Source organism: Meriones unguiculatus, chromosome 3, assembly GCF_030254825.1.
Source record: "Meriones unguiculatus strain TT.TT164.6M chromosome 3, Bangor_MerUng_6.1, whole genome shotgun sequence".
Classification (NCBI taxonomy): domain Eukaryota; kingdom Metazoa; phylum Chordata; class Mammalia; order Rodentia; family Muridae; genus Meriones; species Meriones unguiculatus.
In genome coordinates this window covers 29927139-29948388 of record NC_083351.1, presented here as the reverse complement: position 1 = coordinate 29948388, position 21250 = coordinate 29927139, and the positions used below count along the sequence as shown (strand labels likewise).

Sequence of the window (21250 nt, the reverse complement as noted above, 5' to 3'; positions counted from 1 at the left end):
GGCAGGCTGGAGATGAATTTGGACTGCCTGCCACTTGGTAGCTGTTTCAGCTGCGTGACGAATATAAGGAGTTCCTAGCATTTCTTGTCATTTGCATAGGTGTTTGAAGTTTTCCAAGATAGATAATATGAAATGGATAAGGGACAATACATTTGAAATTATGTTAGTTGTCTTTCTCCTTGCCATGACAACACCCCCAATGCAGCCAACCTGAAGGAGGAAAGTTTGTTTTGTCTCACAGTTCCCATAGTTTCTTGGTCTTTTGCAGTTGGGAAGAATCTCATGGAGATGGGAAGTATGGAGGAGGCTGTTCAGCTCCTGGCAGGTGGAGAGAAAGAAGGGGTAGAGACAAGGTGGATAACCTTTAAGCACACCCCTCCCCCCAGTGACCCGTGTCCTTCATCAAGGTCCTACAGCATAGTTTCCAGATCCTCTCCCGAAGGAGGGGGTTTTTGTGAGCAGCCTTAGGGGGGGAATGAAATAAGTAGGAATGAGCAGAGGAAGTACAGCTGTGATGTAGTGAGTCCCACTCACCTCCTCACCGAACCCTGGGCAGTGGTTGAGAGAGGGACGGAGCCTCAGTTATATTTCACCTTGAAGAATAAAGCCAGGCTTTATTCTACCTTGATTTTACCTTTATTCTACCTTGAAGAATAAAGCGAGGAACTATGCTCCTGTGTATCTTGCTTTAAGCCCTGATGCATTTTTCTAGACTAAGCTCAAATGTTCACGTATAAGCAAACACTTACTTAAGACCCTCATCTCTAGTCAGTTTGAATTCCTTCCTCCATTCTCCTTTCTCCTTGACTCATACAAGGAACTAGGAACAGCTAATACAGCTCTTCTGGGTACTCTGAGTGTTGTGGTTTCTGTTAATTCACAACACACCTATCTGGCAGGTACTATCATTATTCCAGTTTGCAGATGAGAAAACTGAGCTCAGAGAAATTAAGAAATTTGCCCAACTAGAGTTATTGAGCTCAGGGTGGATTTTAACAGCAGGTGGGGAGCTCATGTTCTTGATCCAACTGTGCTATACTACCCCCTAGCTACTGCTTTTGTCTTTGCAATAGCTTAACCTTTTTTTTTTAAACGTCTGTTATTTATTAGCAGTTTCTCTAAAAACACAAACACGAGAACTGCGCACCTGTGTAGGAGACACCAGGACAGAGGCTGCAGGGCATTCCCTGCAAGTCCTGGCTTCTTCACGCCCTCCAGGGCTCCGTTGCCACCTCTGACAAGGGAAAGGAAACTGCTCAATCCCTGAGCACATAAAGGTCACAGCCACCTCGAGGCTACAGTGCTAACTGCTGCACATTCCAGCCCATAACTCTCCCAACAATAGCAAACCCACCATCAAACAGCTGCTCCCCGTGACCCTTGCCGTCTAACCCACTGGCCTCCAGCCTGCCTCCTGCATACTGCCGAGCACCAGCGCTAACCCCCACACGCAGTGTCTGTGTTCAGGCACAAAGGTTTGCTCAGGACAGCCCAGGGATCTTAATATTTTAAGGGGGCAGTAATGAACAAGCTGAGTCGTCCTGCTTTTGAAGTATTCATCCACAGGTTTGGACAGGCTAAGTCGGAGCTGTTCTCCTCGATGGTTGCATCGACATCATCCCTTGGAAGCTCCCCCGCCCCCTGCTCCCTACGTCAGTACCAGGGATTGAGCTAGAGGCCTCACACATTTGGGAATGGCAATTTAGTCAACCATACTGTCTCTGTGGTACTTGGATGCTCAGTACAAGATACTTGGGACTCTCTGCCCTCATGTTCACCTTAGTTTAGTGTTAATCTACATGTTTTTCTTTATCTAGTCTCATTATCAACTTGACTAGGCTAAATTTCCAATTACCAAGCCCTCTGGAACCTGTCATGTTTTTCACAGTTCTGTGTTGCCTCAGGAGGGTGTGTGTGCCTTTAGTGAGCTCCTCCTTCACTCCAGGCCCCTGAGCCCACGTCCCACTCTTCATTTGTATAACTTTTAAATGATGTAGAAAGTACGACATAAGAACAATAATCCCCTAGCCCAAATTAGCAACAAACTGTAGCATAGCAAGAGCCTTTGTGTTGAGTTAGGAGATCCAAGTTACAGTTCTAGATCATTATACAACATTAGTTTGACAAAAATATGGAGAATGCCTAGCAGATGCCTGGTCCAATGATGGTACTGTGTTTAGAAAAAAAAATGGGCATACTCTGTCTCAAAAAATATAGACTGAATTCTAACCTTCATTATTTCTCTAGGTCCTGAGTCTTGCTTATGTCCACAGATCAAAATTGAATTTAATTTTGCTATGTCCCATTTCCTTTTTCTTTCATTCTCCCCGTGCAATTTCTTTACCTGGAAAAGATACCTGAGCTGTGAGAAACTCCAGAAAATGTACCAGTCGCTATAAGCTTTGCTTTGCTGCTGTAACGATCCTCAGATGGCAGTGGTCCAATGCGCTGAGGTTGTTTTTCTCATTTGCTGGGTCCTTCCCAGGTCTGCTGTGGCTTTGTTGTATGTGATTTTCATTCTGGGTCTGGGGCAGATGGAACAGCCTGTACCCTGAGCAGCGATGGTCCTCAGGACAGCAGGAAAAGGAGAGCATGTGCCTGGAGGCTTAGCTCATCCGGCTACTCCCATTCTACTAGTCCATACAGGTCACATGGTCAATTCTGCTCTTGATGGGAAAGTCTAACCCAACCCCAAGAAGCACTGTAAGCATCTGGGAATGGTAATATAGTCAACCACACTGTCTCTGTGGTACTTGGATGCTAAGTACCACAAAGTACAAGATACTTTGTCATCTTGCAGTGGCTAGCCCCAGGAGGTTGCAATTTTCCTATCAGTATAAACAATGATTGGGGATTTGGAGAGTCTTTGAAAGTGGTAAGAACAAATGCTAAGAATCAGATGGTTCCAGGTTCAAATCCAGCCTCTGCTTGTTCTTCTTCAAAACTGAGATGAACATTTCCAAGTTTGTTGTTATGATTAAACAAAAACACACAAAGTCAATTATGCAGTCCACAAGGAATATTCGATAGGTGATAGCTACTCCTTCATTACTCTCCCCACAGCACTGGAGCTTCCAAAAGGTTCCCAGTAGTTCATAAAGCCCAAAATCAGCCAATAATGTCATACCTTGAAAGCTAATAATTTAATTTCCAAATCTGTACCCAGAAGGTCAAGTTCCATTAAGCTGCAAACCTTGCTGCCACTTCTCTGCCAGCCAGATTCCACTCAGTCTAACCCTGTCTAAAACATCACTGGAGGAGAGGAGAGCTCCCTTTTGGCCACTCTGTGTGAACGCCATTGACTTACCCTTCCAAGAGCCACCATTTCATCTACACTATTGCTTACATCTAAGGTAAATAATTCATCCAATCTACTCATTGGCTCATGTTTGCTCAGCTGTCTTGGTGCCTTTGTGTCTCTCATTATGTTTTTAATTATCTCAGTTGATTCTGAGAGTGGAGGTAAGCCGAGGCTTGAGGCAGGTTTCAAGGAACAGAGTAAGACTGTGCGAGCATGTAACACACCAGTGCAAATTTAGTATCAGACTAGCAAATAAATTCTTTTGGCTTTTACTGGTGGTGGTGGTCTTGACCACCACTGGTGATGTAAGCCAGACCTTTCTACAGAATGCTTGGCTCCTATAGTGTGGGAAGACTACCTTTTGTTGGTAATTACCGATTGTCAGAAGCTGACGCAAGCTACCAGAGTGAAGAACCCAGTTTAAGGACAGTTTACACAGAGCAATGTGGTCTAGCTCCAGGGGACAATTATTTGCCATCAGCCATGAGTATTTAATGACCATTCCTAAGACTCATATTTCTGTGGCTTGGTTCTTCTTGTATCCACCCAACCTTCCCCACTCTGTACAAGCTGTTCCCTCCTCACTTCAGTTTTCCTTTATTCCCAAGCTTGCTGCTGTCTATAGATAGCAAAGTTCTGCTCATTTAGTGACTTAACCCCACCCTTATCTCTTAGGGGGGAAGCTCTGTCTCCCAAGGCCTACAGCTTCCTGCACCAAACTGAACAGTTTGCCTTGCCTCTTCCCCGTTTCCGTGGCACAGATACAAGTCTCTGCCGACATGCATTGAAACGAACTGTTTATCTATTCTTGTTCAACTCCTCGATATTTAGCACAATGCCCGGAATAATAGGCACTTCATAACTGTTGACCACTCTTTAAGTATGCACAGTGACTAATACTCAAGTGTTGTCATTAAGTCGCTGTAAGCGGTTCTAAGAGCTTCCCAATGGCCTGTATGTAACTTTTTTTTATTTTTTTGCATCTAATACAAGACATGATGTATTATACAAAGATACCCAGGGAATCTGGAAGGCTCTTCAAGGGCTAAAAATGAGAAGGCCCTGGCTCATGTTCTTTCTTCTCCCTCCTGCAAATCTTGGCTCATTTTACATTCATTTCCCGTTTCCCCCTTTGTTTTTGCCACAAATACAGAGAAAAGAATCAGAAGGAATCTTGTTTGTCTAAGGAGTTACACTTGTCAAACATTCTGCCATTAAGTACTTCCTGTGTCCAATCTTTGGTGTGTAGGGTTCTTATAGCTCGGCACTGGACTGTGTCCTTTTCAGGGAATGTACAGTCCACGTGAAGCTGGGAAAAGAATGCAAACAGAACACCACCACCTTCATCTCTCTGCTTTGCGCAATCTGTCTCAAGTATCTGTCCCCAGACTTAACCATCTCCTCTTTGAGAGCTGGCCTCTACATTCCCTCCCAACCTACCTGCATCTTCCAAGACAGGAAACTGCTCTTTTCCTAGGCTGACTCTTCACCTTGTATATAGTGACAGCTGCCTTTGGGGGCTTTGACTTGACAGCCTGTGTACAGTCTCTTTGGCTAGGCTTCTGTGACTAAAATCTCTAGTTTGCAGATACAGGTAGAGATGGAGAGAAACTAAACTTGATATAGGTAACACAGAAATAATTAGATTTGTACCTAGGTCAGCCCTTACAACCTTGGTTTTAAAGTTTTCTTCTTTGCAAGGTCCCAGAACATTTCTTGTTGCTATGGCCATTGCAATCTTGTGTGTGTGTGTGCATGTGTGTACTTTTCCATGTTAATTTTTAAAATTAATTTTATTGTGTATGTTTAAGGTATACAATGAACAGTTATGGGATGAAAAATCCATGGTGAACAGGTTACTATAGCAAAGCAAATTGACACATCTGTCGTCTTACAATTATTACATTTTTTTTTTTGTTTGTTTCTGTAGCCAGACTAGCTAGCTACAGTCTACCTACAAAGTAGAAATCCCATATAAAGTACAACCTTATCGGTCATCCATCTTTTGAATTCCTGTGACTTCTAGTTCTGTTCCTCAAAGGCAGTGGCCACCCTATCCTGCAGGTATGTAAATCTGTTCTTTCCCCAGTTCTATGCCCCCTGTAAACCAGAATGAACATTCTGGAGCAGTATCTCAGAATTCCAAATCAGGGAGAAGTGTCCTGTCCATGACTTGTAAGAGGAGGTGGTGAATGGGTTTGGAGCCAAGTCCATGAGTGTTCTTTGTACTTTTTACCTCCATTTTCTGGTTGACTTTACCCAAGTGTTTCAGGGACATTCCTGGCTGTGGTCTTTCATGATCCTGATCTCAGCTTCAGGTTAAACCCTGTGACTCCTGACTTCAGTTTACCTGTCCACAAATGAGAACAGCTATACCTACCTCTTTAAATATGTGACCTTTAGTATTGTTCTGTCGATAGCCCAGATGGGGAAAGTGGCCTTTGAGATCTCAAAGGCTGGGATGGCTAGTGTTAATTATGTTCAATTGAAGATCCACCCAATAGACCAGCAAACCAGGCAATTCCAATTCCCTTGATGAACTGGAGCTCTGGGACAGTCTACTCTTTCTCAGGAAAGCTGGCAAGGTGGGTGGGTGGGGGGCATCTTCTTTGGGACTATTTTTTGCTTATCATAGTGTTATGTAATCAACCTACTTATTTCCTACTAGACTATGAGCTCTTTCTTGTTGAGACAGGGTCCATGTGAAGATCAAATTCACGATCTTCCTGCCATAGCCTTTCCAGAGCGAAGTTATATATAAAAATGCATCTAGAGGAATTATTTTAAAATTTATTGTGGCATGCACATGCGTGGAGGTCAGAGGACAATGCTGTGGAGTTGGTTCTTCTACCTTTACGTGGGTTCCAGGGATTGAACTCTGCTCAGCAGGGGTGTGCAGTAATCTCCTCTACCTGTTGAGCCATCTTGTTAGTCCCTAGACTAAATGCTTAAAAATATAGGGCCTGTATCTTATTTTCCAGCGTGGTACTGTCCTGGTCTAGACCATCACCTTGTCCCTGGGTAACGTCACCTCTGCCTTCTTGCCCTGTACTGTAAGCGTACCGCTCACTTATGTTTAAAGCTCTCCACAAGATCCCCCTCTGTCCTCATCTTTCACCTCTCCTGGCTCACCACAACCTCTAATACTCACAGGGACGGTTTAACCACAACTACACTGAATCCCTTCACTTCTTTCCGTCTGATTCCAGTCGCCTTATTATTTCGGCTCACCCAGGCAGCGTTCTTTAAAAGAACGGTCCTTCTAGCGGTCCACACAGCCCCGTCCTGACCCGTTTTGTACCCTGCATCTTTCTAATATATTACACAATTCTTTTTCTTTTTATCACCTTTCTCTGTATCCAAGAGGGAATGATAGTTTCCCTCCCTCTCTTCTGTACAAGTCATCTCACTGGGCACCACGGAGATAAGTGAATACTTTGAATTCCCATTGCCAGGAGATGCCTGGCAAACCAAAGTGTTCAACACTTTGATGAAGTAGGGAGGGCTTCGCACTGTCTTAGCTGAGCAAAGTTGCCAGGGCCGATTCTCTCAGACCTTTGCCTTCTCATTATGACAACCAGACTCACTGAAGCCATCTCACCGTCGAATGCCCAAATACTGAGAACCTGCTGTGAGTTCACAATTGTTCTTGGTGCTGAAGAGGGAGTCCATGACTTAACGCACCATCCACAACAGCAAATAATACCTCCCAAGGTAAGTACATGTAAAAGGACTGGGCAGATCGTCAATGCTAATAGTTCAGAGATAGGATCAGTGAAGACCGAAGGAAAGTCCAAAGTTTACCAGAAGTCTGAACAACCCTGCTAAACTGCTCCACCTGTTGATAGCAAGGCCACGACCTGGCCAGTGAACTTGAGATGGGGGTTGGGGGTGGGGGAGAGATGACGCGGCAGGGGTAAAGACAAGATGACCTGCCCTGGCAGGGAGGGACCTCGAACCCGGGTTCTTGACGTTCCGAAGGACGCTTGTCCCCAAGCAAGGTCTAAAGCGCCCCGGTGGCGGCCGGGAAAATCCGCTCTGCGTACTTGTCAGGGCCGAGCAGTGGCAGAGGTTGGAGGGCGGGGAGGTCACGAGGTGCATTCCTCAGGAGTTGGATTCCCGGGACAGGCCCCGGGGCCGCCTCGGCCGCCCTCAAGCCTGAGGCGCAAGCGCGGCAAGACGCTCCGCACTGCCCAGCGCTGGTTCCCGCCGGCCGCAGGCAGGAAGAACGGCGGGAGCGCAGAGGCACTACTTATCCCCGCGGAGGGATCCCTCGCGCAGCGCGGCCGCAGCGACGGGGCGGACCGAGGCGCGGAGGACGCCGGGCCGGCCGCGCTGAGACGTCGCGGGAGGAGGAGGTGGGAGGGAGCTGGCCGGGAAGTAGTTCCGGGTGCGCGGCCCCGGATGTTGGCTGCTCCCGCCGCCGCCGCCGCCGCTCTCGGCGCCGCTCCGGGCCTGGGCCGCTCTCTGAGGGCGCCGTTGGGATCTCTCGCGGGGAACGGAGACGCACGCAGCGGCCGGGGGCTCGGCCGGGCCGTCCCGGCCTGCGCAGCCTGAGGTGAGCACGCGTCGCCGGGGGCTCGGCCGGGCTGGGGCGGCGGGCGGGGAGGCGGGGCCGGGGCATCTCCTGGGACGCGGGCGGGGGCTGCCCTGGGCGAGCGGCGCTCGCAGTCCTCGGCGCGCGCTCCCCGTGGCCCGCGGTGGGCGCTGGGCCCCGGGCCGGGCCGGCCGGGGTGGCGGCCCTCCCTCGCCCGCGGCGCCGCTCTTCAGCTGCCGCTGCCCCTCAGCCCGCCGCCGCTGGCGCCCGCCCCTCCCCCCGGTGGGCCCGCGCCGCGGGTGCCGGGGCCGCCGAGGACCGCGACCGGCGCTCCCTCATCGCTTCGTGACCTGCGCCTGGCCCGGGCTCGTCCCGTCCCCGGCGCGATGCGCCGTCCTCTCTTCGCGCTCCGGGCGCTTTTCTGCCCGGACGGCGGCCCGTGTCCCGTGCCCCGTGGGTGCCCGGAGGGGCCGAGGAGGTCGGGGCGAGGGTCCCAGCGTCTCTCCCAACCCGTGGCCGCGTCCTCCTCCGGCACCGGGGCAAAGGCAGCCTTCGCATGCGGACGTGTTGCCGCTGTCCTGCGTGTGTTGCATCCTGCCCACGTGGTAGTGTCCCGTCCCTCCCACCCCCTCCATTTTTGCAGTTGGTCAAGAGGGAGTTAGCAGGATGGGTTTTCCCCCTCCTGCCTTTCCCCCTCCGCCCCGCCCCGTGATTCCTTCCGGGCAGCGTGGAAGGTGTTAAGGTCAGTTTGTTTGGCCGAGGATGGCTGTTGTTTGGTGGAAGAACCAAGAGTTGTACTCTTACGAAACTGAGACTCGTAGGGGGCTTACCAGACCTTAGTTCATTGACATCTTCTCCACCCCGGTTGCTTTCGTCCTTTACTGCTTAATCCTCCGGACAGCAAGCGCTTGCTACTGCTGTGTTGGTGTGCAGGGTTTTCCTTTCTTTGCTCTACTTTCTGTGCGTCTGTGGCCTAGTGTTTTCTAGTCTCTGTTGATGCAGTGCTCTGGTTGTTGCTAGATTCCTGAATGAACCATGTCAAGAAGCTCGAGATTGCTGGGCTTCTTTTCCTCTTTCACTGTGCCTTTTTTTTTTTTTTTTCTCCTTCCTTTCTGTGTTGTTCCCTAACGAAAAAGTATGCACGTTCTATTGGGCATTAGTAATATATATATAGCTTTTCTCTAGCAGAAGGACTAGGTAATTGTGCTTGCTGTTCTGAAAGCTCTTTTATTCTACTTTTCTAAAATGCACTAGGTACTACTATTGGGCTGGTTTTAAATTGTTTTGAAATACGTGGTCCCGCCCACCTTCCCCTTAATATCTCTTCCAGATTAAGGTTTCCATTTTCCTTTTCTCTCTCTCTTTCTTTTTCTTTTTTTCCTTTTTTTTCAAAACAGAGTTTCTCTGTGTAATCTTGGCTGTCCTGGACTCGCTGTGTGGACCAGGCTGACCTCAAACTCACAGTTATCCACCAGCCTCAGCCTCCCAGAGTGCTAGGATTACAGGTATGCGCCACTGCACCCTGCATGCTTTTTTTTTTTTTATTTTTTAAAGGTCAGGTGATCCCCATCTTTATGTTATGTAAATGTAGATAGGATTTAATTTTTGAGGCTTTTTTTTTATAAGCTTGAAGCTCTTTCCTGTTTGATTTGGTATTGGAGTTGAAGTGACTCGTTTCTTTTGTGCTACTGGGGAATTTCTCATGCCTTTATTAGGTGTTTTGTGGATGAGGTTAAGAATGTTTATTTTGGCTTTCAGTTTATTAGTTTGGGTGAAATAAAACTTTGAAGTCACTCTTTAGATGTGAAAAATTTTAGTATTCTCTTGTTTTCCACACTGAAGTTTTTCCTTTTTTATTTTACTTTTATTTTAGACAGTTTTATATAGACCAGGCTGACCTCTAACTCAGTGTGGTGAGGGCTGGCCTTGAACTCTTGATCTTGCCTTTACCTCCCAAGTACTGGAATTACAGGTGTGTGTCACTATTACATTGTCGCCTTAAAATGTAATTTTGATACTTCCTTTTCCCTTTTTGTCTGATACAAGGTGTCAGTATATTTTTCCTTCTGTGTAGAGTAAAAGTATTTAAAATACAGATTCTATCTGCTTTCATTATGCTATGTATGGGTGGAGCTGTGAAAAATAGAATGTTCTGATATATGCTGAGGCACATTTTTATAGTAAGGAAGTCAGCATTTGTATACTTCTGTAAAGTACAGTGCTGTGAAGTTAGATATGTAGACACAAGGACTAAAATATGGGTGTCTGAAAGCTTCAGCTTGTGTTGAAAAAGTAATAGAAATTTTCTGTGCTTTTGGAGACATGGCTTTATGCCTCATTCATTTGTGTGTACTAAACAATGGGAGACTCACATTTGAAAAAATATAAGTAATTTCCAATGGTGAAGAAGCAGGTGTGTTCAGGGGATTAAGGTGATTTACAAAGGTGGAAAAGTGGCTGGTTACATGAGATCTATCACGGAGGATTCTAGGGCACATTGGTTGAGGATCTGTCAAGGATAGAGGATTTGGTTTGTAGGGTGCTGTAGTGCTTTAAGACAGTGAAATGATGTATATTGTTTCTGTGTCAGCTGAGTGCAGGAAACAGGAAACTGACAGGAATTTTCTTGGAGAGTTTTAGGAATAAGAGGATGGTCTGGCATAATAAACTGGTTGTGAAAATAAAATCAAAGCATTTATTGAATGCTTTAGAGTATTCCCAGAATTGTTGTAAGCTCTTTATATATATTTAATTTATTGTCTTCATCTTAAGGTCTTGTAATCATGAAGTGACTTAGGGCATGCTCTTAACTGTACTTATTTAATCATCATTTATGGCGGGTCGACAGGTGAGATGTAGATTTGAAGTGATGGGCCTGTAAGTAGTAGTGAGGCACCTGGACAGACATTTGTCAGCAGGGATGCAGTATAGTGGGGAGCTTGAGGAATTTGAGATATTGAGAATTCTATCAGCAGGCTGATAGAAAAATAAAGCATTCTGAGAAGAACCAGGAAGTAATTTCTGCCCCAGAAGGTAAGAATTGGAAGATGTTCTGTAAGGTGGGATCTTGACAATATTTAGTAGGGTTTTTTTTGTTTGTTTTTTTGTTTGTTTGTTTGTTTTCTTTCAAGACAGGGTTTCTCTGTGTAGCTCTGGCTGCCCTGGACTCACTTTGTAGACCAGGCTGGCCTCGAACTCACAGAGATTCTCCAGCCTCTGCCTCCCCAAGTGCTGAGATTACAGGTGTGCATCACCACACCCGGCTGATATTTAATATTTAATTCACTTTTAAAATTCACAGACAGTGACCTTATTGCAAAGGTAATTGAACTAGAGAAGAAATTTTGAAAGGAAGGTAACATGGTGAATTAGGTTTTCATAGGATCCGTAGAGATTGTATGCTGGTTAAAGTTTCCTCTCGTGTTATTATTGATCATGTCAGAGTTACTCAATTATCAAAAACTAGTTTATCTTCAGAAAATAAACTAAAGCCAGGCTTGTGGTGGCATGTGTCTTTTATCCAGTACTTAGGAGGCAGAGGGCCAGGAGTATCTCTGAGTTTTAGGCCAGCTTGGTCTACAGAGGAGTTCCAGGATAGTCAGGCTACATAGTGAAAATCTGTATCAAAAAGCCAAAAAAGGGGGGGAGGGGCATGGTCATCCCATCACTGGTGAGGGCAGCCAGGTCTATAAGGGGAGTACTAGACAGCCAAGGCTACACAGAGAAAAAACAAAATAAACTAGTGCTCTGAAGAGTTACTTTCTTTTTTTTTTTTTTTTTTTTTGTTTGTTTGTTTGTTTTCCCTTTCTGCCTTTCTGCATTTGAAACAGGTTCTCTCTATGTAGTGCTGACTGTTGGGGAACCCTCTGTGTAGACCAGGCTGGTTTCAAACTCATGGATGCCCCTGCCTCTGCCTCCTGAGGCCTGGGTTAAAAGGCCTTCACAATCATGCCCCTAAGTATTACACTATTTCACATTGAGAGTCTTTTTTGTCTGACTTTGGCCTTGTTTTAAGGGTGTTGGTAGAGTATGTGTTAGTGTTTCAATCCCTTTTATTGCCAGATAGTTTAAAGTATGGATATGTTTTTGTCCATTCTTACTCATTTAAGCCCTTCATCGTCATCTAATCTTCACTCTACCAACTTTTCTAAGGCTTAATTTTTAGTTTATAAAGCCTATTATGCTCTACTAGTCATTAGGGATCTAAAGGTGAGTAAGTCATAGTTGGTCCTTGAACATGTGTAGAGCTCTCATGATTTATGTGTGTTTTCTAGTATATTATCTCATTGGTCACAGAGCAAACCTGTGTTGTAGGAAAAACATTTTTAGGATGAAGTCATGTTAGGTGACCTTTGTACTTGAAGTGCTGGAGCAGGTGGTATTATTGGTTTTTGGGGGGTGTTGATGGGGGGGTTAGCATTCCCACCACTCTGCTATTTAAAGGCTTCCTGTGTAAATTTCTGGAGAACTAAGGGGACTGGGAAATCTGTATCACCCAGAAATCACCTCATTTTATTTAGTGACCCCTCTTTTTGGAAAAAACGTTCTGCTGTTTTGTACGTCTCTGGTTGGCCTGGAACTTGAAGCTCCTACGTTGTTAATGTTGGGATATATTATAAGTATCAGCCACAACACCCACCCTGGAAGTTACTGACTTTTTATGATGTCTCTTGGAGTGAAGATTTAGCAGAGTTTTGTTACTTGTTTGCTCTGTGTACAAAAGAGTTTGTTTCTGTCCTTTCTTTTAGAACCTTAATGATGTTTACTGTGATGATAATAGGTAATGTTAGTAATAACTGACATTTTGAGATCTTACTTTAGCAAAGAAATATTTAGAATACATTCATTATAGAATCCTCACAACAATCCCTAAGTAGTAGGGGTTTTATTAGGAGATTTTTCACAGATGAGGAAATGGACACTGAAAGGTGAAATAACTTTCGTAAGGGTACATAGGTAGGAATGAAAAGAACCAAGTGTTGACGTTTCCGGGTCTAGTTTCAGAACTCAGAGTTAATCACTACAGTTTTGCTTACTGATTTATTAAGTCATATTAATAAGAGCTAACATTTCAAGGAAGAACGTGACCAGAATATGAAGATTGGATTTTGAATATAGTTGGAGAAGCAGTGAACAATTATTTGACATTGCACGAGCATTTCTTTTAATGGGTCCTAAGACAACATAGATGCTTAGACATCAGTGTGTTTTGTTTCATTTGTCGTAACAGCTTTTCAGCTGAAAACTACTTACTTTCAGTGCTCTTCACTGTCATTGTTTTCTGTCCTGTAGCTCCCTCTTTGACAGTATTTAGAAACTTCAGCTTGGGAGCCAAAACTTATTTGTACCTCTCTCTGGACTTTTCTCTTGGTTCAGATTTTGTTTTTATTTTGAACAGTTAGCTTTTCAGTTTGACACTCTACCTCTTTCTCCTCAAAACTCAGGAAAACATCACAGTGGCATTTCATAATAACTTTCAAAATTTTTGACCATCTTGTCATAACTGTACTTCAGTGTACAAAAAGAATCAAAGTACAGTGTTTTTGCTAAAGAGATTGACTTATACTGAGATTTGGAAAGGCATCCTGCTATACAGGATTTTTGATTTAATGGAATTTGTTATAACCAGATCAGCAAAGCATTACTACTGTGGGCCATCTGTTGGGATATGGAAATAGCTTTGTTGCGAAGAACCAGATGTTGTACTTATATTTATAACAATGGCACTCTACTTATTTTAAGTAACCTTTTGTTGATAGGTACCTTTAGCTGCTATTCTAGTTGATATATGATAATTTGATGTTTTTCAAACTGATAAATACTCTTGTACAGTCAGGTCAAAACAAATGACTTACAGTGCCAAACTTTAATACTATAATAAGATAAGAACTTTTACTCTGATTTATTTTATTTTGGTGTGATTGGATCTATATTATCACCACATTGTCTTTATTTTCCATCATCAGTGGGTGAAGTACTCTGACAGAGCAGACTTAGGAAGAGGAACTGTTAGGATATAGTCTTAGATGGCGAGTAGCTCAGAGTTGAGTGTTTGCTGCAGTTATGAGGACTGGGGTTTGGTTCCTAGCGCTCATGTACAAGCCCTGTATCCCCGCATATGCCTTTACTCCAGCTCCAGGGGATTCAACACACTGCCATGTGTTCGAGCTTAAGTCACAACTTGTACACGTTTCCACACATCCATACAGACACATATACATGAACAAAATGAATCTAAAAAAAAAAGAAAGGGCTGGTAAGGTAGTTTAGTAAGTAAAGGTGTTTGCTGCCAAACAGCCTGAATTTGGTTGTTAGAATGCACATGGTGGAAGGAGAGAACTGACTTCCACAAATTGTCCTCCATCCATTGTATAGGTACCATGGCATGCCTGTACTCCACCCCATGTACACATAAAATATGTAATAGAATGTAGTCCAGGAGAATTGTTAGAGTTCTCACAAGTTGCTTGTGCTTTTTAAAAAATTTTTTTTTCAAGTCCTGTGTAGAGGAGAGTCTTGTGCTCGGTTGAAGAGTTGGCCATCACACTATGTCTAAAGGAGGCAAAGTCAACCGACTTTCAGTCAAAATTTTCATCTCAAGTTGAAAGCTATGAGCTGCAACTGAATTCTTCCTAGCCAGTAAGAGTCCTGCTTAGTGGAATAGGATCAGTTAGAATTAGGGTTTAGTGCCAATGTATATGGGTTAAAAAACCTTAGAAATTGGAATCTACTTTTGCCTAAGGTTAGCGCTGACCTTACTTTTAAACCATCAGGAGATCTTATTTTCTAATGCTAACTGTGAGATTTGGGAGAGAAACATATTAGGGGTGAGACTGCTAGCATTCAATAGTTGTGTCACATTTTATTTACAGAGAATTAGTTTGAGAGGAGGTCATAATCTAGAAATAGCTTATTGTTTATACTCTAGATTTTGGGTGATTATTATTAAAAATAATTTAAATAGAGTTTCTTCTGCTTGGTTTTAGAACTTTTGGAAATTAGTTTAGTCACAGAAGTTTAACATACAACAATCAAGGGTAGGATGAGTCTTTGAATGAAGGTAGGGCATACTGTTGAGATTGGAAGTGAGTGGTTTTTCTGTTTTCCTTGAATATATGAATCTGTAACACTTTATACAGGCTAGACAGGTAAGGTATGAAATAGATGAAATTGATGGTTTTATGTATAAATGGTTAGCAAACACCATCAGAAATACTAACTTTGTATGTTAGAAAAATTATGTTTCATATTATTTAGAGCATGTGTGCTTTTGAAAAATTTCCACTTTACATTTGGATGATGATTGATGTTGGATTTTTGGAACCTTGCAACAGTGCTGTAATACAGGTAGGGTAACACATGAAGTCTATTGACAAGAATGTCACTTAATTACTATTAGGAGAGCTGACACTGGAACCCATTTCATATATGCTCCTTCTAGTTTTTTTGTTCTGTTTTAGTTTTGCTTTTTTTTTTTTTTTTTTTTAAATAGAAAACTAATGAAGTTATAGTAAGGAGCAGACCTTAGGTTTTTGAAGTGGAAGTGAAAGGCCAAGGAGCTCCCAAATGATCCTTTAGATAGACAAGAGTGTATGTTATGATGCTGTGAAGCTTCATGTGAAATTAGCAGGGACAATTCTTGTTAGATTAGGTTCATTTCTAATCATTGGACTCATTCTTACTTGAGTCTCGATCCCTGCTGTTAGTACTCTGGAGGTAAGATATGAAGAATCACAACGGGAATTTTAAGGCTTGCTAAGGAGTTGTTAGGTCTTTCACCTGCTTTCCCTCTAAATGGAAGCATATGCCAATATATTTTAGAGAAATTATACTTGTAATACAGTTCTAATGCAGGTGTCTGGGTTACTGTTGTAAATTGAGACCTGTTGGTAGGTGAGAAGACTGATCATACACAAGGAAGTTTTACTGAATAGAAATCAAAACAACAACAGCAACCAGACTGGGAGGAAAGTATGACATTGGGTAATTTAAAATATCTTTTTATTAATCTTTCTGTACAGTGAGCATGTTTCACTCAGAAAATTTGATTTTTATGGTTCAGATAACAAATTGGAAAGTAAGTCTTTGGAAGAACAGTTTAAATACTTGTTTTTGTTGAACTATTTGCTAAGAAGTTATAAATAAGTTGGTTTGATAAATTATTTGACTATAGTATTATGGGTCAAGTTGTGAGTATATGAGATGATTTCAGGTTTTCTTTGCGTTAGAATTTGCTCATTTCAAGAAATTATTATTTTTTGGTTTCAGAACCAAACTAAAAATCTCAGCTTACTTATAGTAATTATTTCTCAATTTAATTACCTGAAATGGCAATCTAGTTTGAACTGAAAATGAGACCTAAGTATTTATTTACCTGCTTCCATTACTTGGCAGGTTTTTAATAAGAAAAACCAAATTGTTAATGTTTGTTTAAGGTACTGTTTTCAATCCAGGAAATTGACCTAATTTCTCTTATTTATTTGCTCATATTTTTGTTACTTTTTTATGTCTAGACAAGTGAAAAGAGTCCTTGCCAGCAAAGACAACAGTTGCTTAGTTTGAGAGATATCACAGAGCTGTCCTTCCCAGAATACTGGTGCCTGTGATTGCTTCTGATGACTAGTTCTGGAAAGGCATTGTTTAGGATGTTTGAAGAACTTAATGCATTTAGGGTTGAGGATGAATGGTTTTAAGAAGAGCTGATGGCCTCATGGTTATTTACTTACAATAAAATGCTGAGAACCATTTATGTAAAATATGCCCTTGAACCTGTGAGATGTCTTAGTGGATAAAGACAGTTTGCTCCAAGCCTGGCAACCTGAGTTTGCTCTCCAGGACCCACATGGGATAGAAAGGAGAAAACCAGCTCCTGAAAATTGTCCTCTGACCACCTCAAGCACACACACGGCATACCCATAAATGATGAATGTCAAACAAACAAACAAACAAACAAACAAACAAACCCAAAACTGCCCTTAAGGAGCATTTCTTCAGCACCCTCTTCCCTGTTTTTGAGACAAATATCTTGGTATAGTCCAGGCTAACCTTGAACCCACAATCTTTCTGCTTCAGTATCCCAAGTGCTTGCTTTATGGTATGTGCCATGAGGCTTGATCCTCTAAGGGACATTTGTTGCTGAGATAGATAACTTAGGCATTCTGATTCTCTTTTTCCTTTGAGGGTTGGTGCGTTCAAGACAGGGTTTCTCTGTATAGCATTGGCTGTCCTGGACTCACTTTGTAGACTAAGCTGGCCTCACACTCACAGAGATCCACCTGCTTCTGCCTCCCAGAGTGCTGGGATACAGGCCTGCCCCACTGCACCTGGTTTAAGCATTCTGATTTATGGAAGATTATCAGATTTCTTTTGATACATGATGAAGAAATCTTACTCTAATATAGAGGCAGGATTGTAAGTAGTAAAATCTTGCTTTAAAAGACAAGCTGACCCCTTTTCTTGAGAGAATGGAGACAATTTCTTTCTGGTTTTATCCTCTCTGCAGTTCAGTTATCTAATGAAGGGGCACCTGTTCTGAGAAATGTTAGATGACTTTGTCACTGGGGACAATCAGTGTACTTAGGCAAAGATCAATAGCTGTGATGTTACTGGTGATATAATCTGATGAGACCACCAGTGGGTATATGAAAAATGTTGAATGCTAAGTGACTGTATTTACTTATTAGAACATGTTGTTGGCATTTTTACATATTCAGTCTAGCAGTACATAAAAAGGCATATATATATGTTTGTTTGTTTTTTTTTGTTTCATCCTCACTGTGTTGTTTAAAGACAGGGTTTCACTGTGTAGCCATGGCTGTCCTAAAACTCGATTTGTAGACCAGGCTGGCACAAAGATCAGGTGGATCACAAAGATCCACCTGCCTTGCATCTCCTCCTATTGCTGGGATTAAAGGTGCGAGCCACTACCACCCCACTTTTAAGAATTTTAATATTGCTGAAAATAGCATGTATCAAGTTACCTTTCCCTAGTATGATGAAAAAAATAAATTGTAGTTCCTAGATTATTGAGTTAGTCATTCAGGCCAATGAATTTTCCTACTAAACACTTACAAGGTATGGCCATGTAGCTATTCTTCCCGAACCTATAGTCAGTGGCAGTTGAAAGGTAGCCAGTGTGGTGTGCTGTACACCTATGCTCCCAGCACAGGAAGGGAGGCAGGGGCAGGAGGTTTGCTGTAGATTTGAGGTCAGTCTCGAATGTATGTAGTGAGTTGAGTGTAGCAGGAGTGCCAGACTCAAGACCTTGTTTGAAGAAAAATAGGGTAGTCTTTTACGTCGGTGCTAACTGAAACAAAATGTGCTTGTAACCACTGTACCTTTTTTCCTCTGCGAACAGTAGAGCCCGTAGTCTGCCTTTTTTTCACAAGATAATCCTCCAAACATTTAAATATTATTTTAACATATAATTTGAGTATGGTGTACATAAGGCCTTGTCAAATGGCAGTTAAAAGGCAGGTTGCCAATGACAGGTGTAGATAAAGAGCCATGGATTTACCAGAAAAATAATGGTTTTGCTTCTACTGATGAAGAAAGCTTCACACAATACATAGTATTTGAAATGAGATGAGATATGTGCATTTTAGGCTGAGAGAATAATCAGAAACTAAAGAGATGAGGTATAATGGAAGTTAGGAAAAGAAGCTTCCCAAACTGTATACCAGGATATTAAAAATGTTCATTATTGTTTCCTCAATACTTGTAGCTTGGCAGGAATTGTGGGAAATCAATAAATTGTCACATTTGGAAAAATACTAAATACCTTTTCACATACATTAACAAAGTATTATGGAACTTTTTTTGTCTTTTGGAATAAAAAATATGTTTTTCTCACTTTTTGAGTACACATTAGCAGCTAGGAAGCCTCAGGAAAATAATATTCTCAGTCTGTGTATTAGAAGTGAGTTTCAGAGCTGGAAAATGTTTTCTTCTCCAAGCTAAATAGACCTAACTTTGTGGCTTCTTCAGTGATTCTACACTTGATAGGGTTTCCTTATTTTTTATTTTATTTTAGTAGAGACAGGATGTTACTACTGCTCGGCCCTGGCTGCCCAGAAACTTGGAATGAAGACTAGGCTGACCTCAAACTCACAAAGCTCCCTTTCCCCCTAGTGCTGAAATCAAAGGTGTGCCCTACCACAGACTACAGACCTTTGGTTTCTAAACTCTTCACTTGTATTATGAATCTTTTTCCTCAAATATTCATCTTTAAAAGAACTCTTAATATGCCCTGCTTAAACAGCACAGTACTCCAGTGTGAACTAAGTGAGGTGTTTATGAGGCTGTTACTCTCCTTGGTCTGGATACTAGCTTTCTAATGAAGCTTGAGACTGTATTTACTTTTTAGTAGCTGAGGCACTACCCTGGCTCAGTCGGTTCCCATGTTGATTTACAAGAATTTCTTTGAGTCTATTTAGAGAGAATTTTTTTTTTTTTTAAGTGGAGCTATCAAGTGAGTGCCCCATTTTTTTCTGGTTACATATATGTTGTTATCTCAAAGGTAATGTTAATTATTTGCTTCCTGAAATTTAAGAAAAGAAAGATAATTGTACAGATACTGGAGTTGAATAAATAATATCCTAAGACTACAGACTACCTGTTCTATTGAATATGTGCAGAAGTATATAAAATAGAAGCTGGGCCTGTAATTTCAGCTGCTTGGGAGGCTACGGCAACAGGATCACACACTTGATGCCTGCTTGGGCTGCAGAATAAGTTCAAGGCCAACTGGGAAATTTAGTGAGACTCTGCCTCAACATAAAAAGTAATAAGAAGTCTTAGCATATAGCTTAGTGAAAGAATGCTTATCAAACGTGTGTGGGATCTTGGGTTTAATCCTTGGTACTGTTGCCCATCCCCAGTAGATAAAATAAAAAGAATTTTCATTTATTGGGGTTCAGCAGTTGAGAGTTACTTCATATACCTCAAGTGTCTTTTATTTCTTTTGTACTGATGTGCTACTTTTTATTTACTTTTATTATCATTACTCAGAGTTTTTGAGACATGGTCTCACTGTGTAGCCCAGATTGTCCTGGAGCTTGATATGTAGATCAGGCTGACCTCAAACTCATGAGCTCAACCTGCCTCTACTGGGATTAAAGGCATGCACCATCACTTTATTGATTTGACAAAATGTATAGTATTTTCTTCTCATATGTATGTATGTGGGGTGCCTTTGTGTGTATTTGCATCCGTGTGTATGTATGTGTGCATGCATGCACATACATGTGTATGAATGTAGGACCAGGGTTGACAGTGAGTCTTCCTTAATCGCTCTCCTCACTCATTAAAGCAGGGCCTTTCAGTTGAGCCCAGTTTTTTTCCATAGGTTTGCTTGAGGGAAGTCCTGTCTTTTCCTTGTAAGCACTGGAATTCTAGATGGGAGGTTATTATGCCTGCCTGGTTTTATGTGGGTTCAAACTCTGGTCTTCGTGGTTGCACAGCAAGTCCTTTAACTTCTTAGCCATTTCTCTAGGTGTGGGTCATCTCCCAAATTTAAATTGACAGTATTTCATGGATGTCACTTTATTTCCAGTACACAATCAAATTCCTGATAATTTTTAAATGCCTTTACAATTGGCTTTTAATTGAGTCAAGGTCCAGGCAAAGTCCACACATTGCGTTTAGTTGTTTTTAAAATAAATTAAATTAAATTTTTAAATTTTATTCAAACCATAACTCCCTTTACCTTTTTTTTTTTTTAATTTTTTTTTGTTTGTTTGTTTGTTTGCTTTTTGAGATTGGGACCTCACTATAGGTAGCCCAGGTGCCCAGGCAGTCTGTGATGGTTAGTACCTAACAGAATCTAGATAGCTGTCAAGGAGGTGGGCCTCTGTTTATGCCTGTGTGTGTGGATTTATCGTGATGCTATTTGGGTGGCACTGGGATCTTGGAACTGATTTAAGAAGTAGGTATTTATTCATGCTTTCTGATTGTGGATGCTATGTGACCAGCTGCTTCAGGCTTTCTGTCACTCTGACCTTCCCTCCAGGATGGGCTGTGCTTTGAACTGTAAGCCAGAATTAAGACCCTTCTCCCTTAAGTTTCTTTTGTCTGTTTATTTATCACAGTATCAGGGAAAGACATAGATACTGAACTAGAACTTGCTATGCAGCTAGGCTAGCCTTGAAGTATCCTCTTACTTCATTCATCAGGTGCCATCATTATATGCATGAGTGAGCATACCTCACCTTCTTTCTGTTTACTTTTTGTCAACATTTGACACCTTTGGTTCTGTTATCAGTCTGTTATACAAAATTCTTTTGTATTACTTTTGAAACATGTAGCTGACTTTTTTCATCAGTTCAAGTGTTTTGGGAAGTTATATACAAAGCATATGCCAGGCATTGTGAGATGGATGGAAGTTATTTGACATGTATTAACCTACTAGGAAC

At 42.3% G+C, this 21250-nt stretch overlaps 1 protein-coding gene across 5 annotated transcripts in view; it reads left to right on the top strand.

Annotated features, from left to right (window-relative positions):
- The first annotated feature begins 7720 nt into the window (after positions 1–7720).
- The window catches only part of Foxj3 (forkhead box J3), a 93304-nt gene continuing 79774 nt past the window's right edge, over positions 7721–21250 (top strand). For 4 of the 5 annotated variants that reach the window (XM_060379690.1, XM_021635019.2, XM_021635020.2 and 1 more), the window contains exon 1: positions 7721–7859. The gene's annotated coding sequence lies outside the window, so the exon portion shown is untranslated. Of the gene's footprint in view, positions 7860–8511; positions 8581–21250 lie in introns of those variants that run through there. The other variant, XM_060379689.1, reaches the window with a different exon arrangement.